The sequence below is a fragment of the Podarcis liolepis genome (assembly GCF_965112155.1).
Source record: "Podarcis liolepis genome assembly, chromosome: 2".
In the NCBI taxonomy this organism is placed as follows: domain Eukaryota; kingdom Metazoa; phylum Chordata; class Lepidosauria; order Squamata; family Lacertidae; genus Podarcis; species Podarcis liolepis.
The window spans coordinates 111,268,018-111,274,527 of NC_139555.1; positions in this window are offsets into that span (position 1 = coordinate 111,268,018).

Genomic DNA, 6,510 nt, shown 5'->3' on the forward strand with positions numbered 1-6,510 from the left:
GGAATGCCTCTGTCACATGACTCACAGTCAGCCAATCACATGAGAGATAAGGGTGTTGTGGGTTTTGAAGATGCTCAAACTCAGAAAGGGAAAAATGTGCTAGGAGGAAGACACGCTTGGCAAACCCTCACCGCGATCAGCTCCCGCCCAGAAAGCAATGTCCCCACTGTGGAAGGACGTGTGGGTCCAGACTTGGCCTCCAGAGTCACTTATGGACTCACCATTAAAACTGTGTTCATGGAAGACAATCTTACTCGGCTACGAATGATCGCCAAAGAAGACTGCCAAAGGAATAACTTTCTGTGTGAGAGTGAGAGAATCATTTGTTCCAGAAACAGAGAAGAACAGAGAAGTTGTTTCAAGAAGCAGCAGAAGGCGGAGATTGTTTTGTCTATGCAAGGACGTTTTCTGTGGGAACTGTTCTTTGGACTTGCTCAGTGTGACAGGAAGTACTGATAACAATGGTTCTGTGAGTCTCTTGCTTGCGTCTTGTGGAGAGAAGCAAAGGGAGAGTGTTGGACTCTGGTTGGACTCTAAGCATGCCTTGATCACCACAGTGGTGAACGTCTGTATAGAGCCAGTGTGGTGTAGTGCAGTGTTTCCCAACCGGTGTGCCGCGGCACACTACTGTGCCGTGAGACACCGGCTGGTGTGCCGTGGGAGGGAGGCGGGCGAGTCGGGCGGCGAGAGGCGGCGGCGGCGAGGATCCGCGTCGAGCCGGGGGCGGCTCCGCGGTGGTGGTGCCGAGCGGCGGGGCAGCTCGCGCAAAAGGGAGGAGCGCGAGACAGCGGAGGAGGAGGAGGCCGGCATGTCCGGGCAGCAGCAGCAACAGCAGCAGCAGCAACTCCCGGCGACGGCTCCTCCTCCGCCCGCTATCGCCGCCGCCGCCTCAGCTGCCCTCGCTCTGCTGCCTCCTCCCACCCCGGCAAGGGGAAGGGAAAAAACGTTCACTTTTGTGCGTCCCCCCCCCCCGCGTGACGCTGCGCGCTGACGTCACGGGGCGGGGCTTTAATGGTGGTGTGCCGCGAGATTTTTTTCCGGTAAGCAGGTGTGCCGTTGCCCAAAAACGTTTGGGAAACACTGGTGTAGTGGTTAAGAGCGGTAGTCTCGTAATCTGGTGAACTGGGTTCGCGTCTCCGCTCCTCCACATGCAGCTGCTGGGTGACCTTGGGCTAGTCCCACTTCTCTGAAGTCTCTCAGCCCCACTCACCTCACAGAGTGTTTGCTGTGGGAGAGGAAGGGAAAGCAGAATGTTAGCCGCTTTGAGACTCCTTAGGGTAGTGATAAAGCGGGATATCAAATCCAAACTCTTCTTCTTCTTCTATATATTTGCTACTGATATGCTTTTATGTCTGTCAAGTAAAACTCTGCACTTGACTGAATCTTTATGGCGTCCATGAGTATTTATTGTCTACTGTGTGAACCTTCACACAACCCCGAAGACACTTCCAAGGAAGGAGCTTCGTTAGATGAAACACTGCCGAGTATGGATTCTGGGACAAACACGCAACGAAAATGATGCTGGACCCAGTCCTTCTAAAATATCTATCAGAGGTTGATGGATTGATCCAATAATAAAGGTAAAGGTACCGCTGACTGTTAGGTCCAGTCCTGGACGACTGTGGGGTTGTGGAGCTCATCTCGCTTTATTGGCCGAGGGAGCCGGCGTACAGCTTCCGGGTCATGTGGCCAGCATGACTAAGCCACTTCTGGCAAACCAAAGCAGCGCACGGAAACGCCGTTTACCTTCCTGCTGGAGCAGTATCTATTTATCTACTTGCACTTTGACGTGCTTTTGAACTGCTTGGTTGGCAGGAGCAGGGACCGAGCAATGGGAGCTCACCCCGTTGTGGGGATTTGAACCGCCAACCTTCTGATTGGCAAGCCCCAGGCTCTGTGGTTTAGACCACAGCTCCACCTGCGTCCCTGATCCAACAACAGCCCATGCTAAAAAATACATCTCAATTCAACATAAGCAAACATTCCTATTTCAGGAAATTAATCCATTATTCTTAACACCCCTACTTTTAATTTACCTGAAATAAAAAAATATTTAGCTTACATAACCTCTTCCCCCACCCTGCAAAATCTAAAAAGTTAGCTCCTACTATAGGTTTTGTAAAGGCTCCTACTAAAGGCTTTGTTTACACTACTCTGCCTCCCTGCCCCAAAGCTATGATTCAATTTGTGAATATTTTTGGATACAGTATTTCTGGTATGGATTGAAGAGAGAGCAGCAGAGAGCGTGTTTAAAAGTGTGTTTAGAGACTTCTGGGTTGGCGCCATCGCCGAATGGCGGACTCCCTCCGAGCTCCGGAGGCAGCCTGCTCGGCAGGGGTTGGGTCCTACCGCGCCGGCGACGCGGGGACCCTCAAAAACCACGGGCACGGAGCCCGTGGACATGGTTGACTCGGCGGGCACCGTTAGCGCCCCCCGACCCGCGAAGGAGCCTTTTTAAAGGCTACGGAGCGGGGGATGGGGGTGGCGTGGTGCTATGAGTCCTCTGCTTTCCCTGCCGAGCGAAGCCGCATGCCATTCGACGGAGAGCGCTGACTTCTTCTATTGAAAATTTGGACTATAAACAACAACCCGTGAGTAATTTGGAAATCGGACTTAAAAGGAGGGAAAAAACATTTTTTCCGGATTCGGCACGAGCGGGGGAGATCCAAAAAGGAAGTCAGTCTCCCCCCTATTGTAGACATTTTAAAACAAGGATTTGGCAACTAAGGTCGAGAAAGGAGCTTGCTTCTGTTTATTGATAAAAATTAATAATTCCACGATGGGAAATTATAAGAACTGTGCTGGAGGAGAAGAGTGGATGGTGAGAGTGAAAGTGCAACCCCCCCCCCCAGGAACCGGGGCTATCCGCGAGAGAGCCTGGCGAAGAGAGACAGAGACTTTGACAGCTGTCAAAGTAGCTGTCAAAGTTGGAGAATATAAAGAGGACTTTGCTATGAGGACTTTGCTGGTTAGTTTTGTTACAATTTGGATATAAATTGTCGAAAATAAGGAATAACAATTTGACTTTTGGATTTGAGGAAACAAAGTTACTATAATCCCCCTAGAGGGGCTTTGGGACATTACAAGAACGGTCGTATGTGGAAAAATATTATTGGAATTGCACGGGACTTGTTATCTTCTGGGAAAGCTGCAAAAACGAAACAGTATTTTGTCTACAGAGGTGTTTATATTAAAGGAGACAATAGAATTATCTATTGAAGAATGGAAGGGACTGGACGCAAGTTTTTGTTCCTGAACTAACAACAACCCCTGTAGAGGTATTAAATTTTTGAATTAGAATGTTTTTGCAGCGGAACAGGAAAAGAAACCTGAGAAAGTGAGGGGGGGGAAAAAGAACAAAGGACTGATGACGACTTGGAAAGAACAAGGGAGGAGTCATATTATTGTGAAAGACCAAGGAAAACTAAAGGCCTGTCAGGGGCCTCTTTAAGACTGGGCGTCTGAAGTTAAATATTATTTTAAAAAAAAAAAAACGGCAAGGGGGAACTGGAAGAAAAAAAACCCCGGCTGTGGACGTGAGATCTCCAGGCTGACAGTAGACAGACTGATGGACATGGGGAATCGAAACCGGGGAAGGGGGGGGGGGAGATCTGGAATCCAAAGGGTGTACAACTATTTTTTGAACCTTTTTATATTTTTTACCTTGATTGGACGTGTTTATCAAAAAAGGGAATTCGTGGAAGGAAATTGGGGTGGACCTTGGGGGGAAAATTTTCTTTTAATGATGAGGGATGGTGGAATGTAAAGGGAAAGTGGTTATATAACTAAATTGAATAGTGGGTTAAACAAAATAAGTTTTAAATTGGGAGTAAGAACTTGTGGAACCAAATTAATGAAAGGGGAATATAATAGGGAGGGGGATGGGGGAGTCCTGGAAAGATGTTAATGAAAATAAGGCTTAAATTGTAAAGGTTTACTTTTTCTTTTTCTTTGGGTTTTTTTTTTTTTTGAGTTTTGGAAACTTCAATAAATATGATTTAAAAAATAAAAGAAAAGTGTGTTTAGAGGGTGCTCCCAGTTTCCACTTATGTGCACGGGGGCCTAGAACGTAACCCTGATGTAAGTGGGGGGGACGGGACGGACACCTGTAATCTGGATTACTGTGGACAAGCTATTCCAGTGCAGGAACGGTCGCAGCTGCTGTCCTGCCTGCCAAAAAGTTGCTCCTAACTACCCGAGCCTCAAGTGATGAAGCTGGATCCAGAAACGATCTTGCTCACATTCAGGTTATTTTCTTTGCCACCCGCCCTGCCACGTGGCAGGCACAATGATGTGCACTCACCAGTGCTTGAGTCCTTAAAAATGAGGCTCCACTCTGAAAGTCTGGCTTGCTTCACAGGCAATAGTTTTTGTGTTCCAAAGAGCAGCTCAGGCTCCACAATCGTAGGGAGGAACCAGGAGCTATTGCGGCCTAGGACCCACGTACCTATGGGACCGCCTCCCCTGGTATGCCCCACGGAGGACCTTAAGGTCCACAAATGACAGTATTTTGGAGGTCCCAGGTCGCAAGGTGGTTAGGTTGGTCTCAACTAGGGCCAGGGCCTTTTCAGTACTGGCCCCGACTTGGTGGAACGCTCTGTCACAAGAGACTAGGGCCTTGCAGGACTTGACATCTTTCCGCAGGGCCTGCAAGACAGAGCTGTTCCGCCTGGCCTTTGTTTTGGACTCAGTCTGACCCTTATGTTTCCCTCCCCTTAGTGTCTTGATTTATTGGCTACTTTTAAAATGAGGCTCCACTTTAAATTGCATTTTAACCTATACAGTGGTACCTCGGGTTAAGGACTTAATTTGTTCTGGAGGTCCATTCTTAACCTGAAATTGTTCTTAACCTGAAGCACCACTTTGTCTAATGGGGCCTCCTGCTGCTGCCGCGACGTTGGAGCCCAATTTCTGTTCTCATCCTGAAGCAAAGTTCTTAACCCAAGGTAATATTTCTGGGTTAGCAGAATCTGTAACCTGAAGCGTATATAAACCGAGGTACCACTGTATCTTAAATTGTATTCCCCCCCCCCCATTACGTTTTTACTGTGATTTTATTGGTGTTAGCCGTCCTGAGCCCGGGGTATAAATAAAAATTATTATTATTATTATTATTATTGCACCAACCACCCGTCTCACTGATCCACAACAAAAGGAACGCTTTGGTTAAAAGCACTGGCTTTCTGCTGCCGCAGAACTGCCCCCGGCATTCAGGAATCCATGAGGTTCCATCAGCCTCCAGGGACTGGCCTTACCCATGAGGTTCCATCAGCCTCTAATCTGGCCTTACCACCTATCCAGACCTTATGAGATATGGTGGTCCAGGGGGATACACTGCACACACAACCTCTTGTATGTACACAGAACCCTATTTATAGTTCTAGGAAGAAACACCATGCAGTCATGGGCATATGATGCCAGTGGGCACCCTGACACTAAAATATTAAAGTATAACTCCTGCTCACTGAGCGATAGCAGCTAGTTGAAACCAGGTTTTTTCAAAAATCCTTGACTTGCTACCTGTCCGCTGGCAGCTCTCGCCTCCTTGCATTCCTTCTCTTGCGACATGGTTCCCAGTTCATGTGCCACTATGAATCTAGACATGTTCTGGACGGGCATGTGAGTCGCGTATGTGAGCGCCAGGCTTTTCCCAGCCCCTCCCTACCCTGAGCAAGGCTCCACCTGATTGCCAACTATTTTAATTTCAAAAAAAAAAGTTTGATTTTTACTATCCATCCGATTTTGAAACCCCACGATGGAATTGTGTTTTAGTTAACAAGATACATGAAGCACTTCATTAAAGTGTTTTTGCCTGCATAGCTCAGCTGGTTAGAGCGTGGTGCTGATAACGCCAAGGTTGCAGGTTCGATCCCCGTATGCAACAGATGCCTATTTTTCGGCGTTGAAGAGGGTTGGACTAGATGATCCTCAGGGTCTCTTCCAACTATAATACTATTGGGGGGGGGAGCTCTCTAAGTGGCTCACATAATACAAAACGTTCATAAGAAAATACAGATAAAAACCAATGCACTTAAAAGAAAAAGAAAAACAAATTACACCTAATAAAATTAGGCAAATCTAGTGAAAGAGGAGAGCGCAAAATATGGTCTGAAGCTCAACATCAAAAAAACTAAAATCATGGCCACTGGTCCCATCACCTCCTGGCAAATAGAAGGGGAAGAAATGGAGGCAGTGAGAGATTTTACTTTCTTGGGCTCCATGATCACGGCAGATGGTGACAGCAGTCACGAAATTAAAAGACGCCTGCTCTTTGGGAGAAAGGCGATGGCAAACCTAGACAGCATCTTAAAAAGCAGAGACATCACCTTGCCAACAAAGGTCCGTATAGTTAAAGCTATGGTTTTCCCAGTAGTGATGTATGGAAGTGAGAGCTGGACCATAAAGAAGGCTGATCGCCGAAGAATTGATGCCTTTGAATTATGGTGCTGGAAACGACTCTTGAGAGTCCCATGGACTGCAAGAAGATCAAACCTCTACATTCTGAAGGAA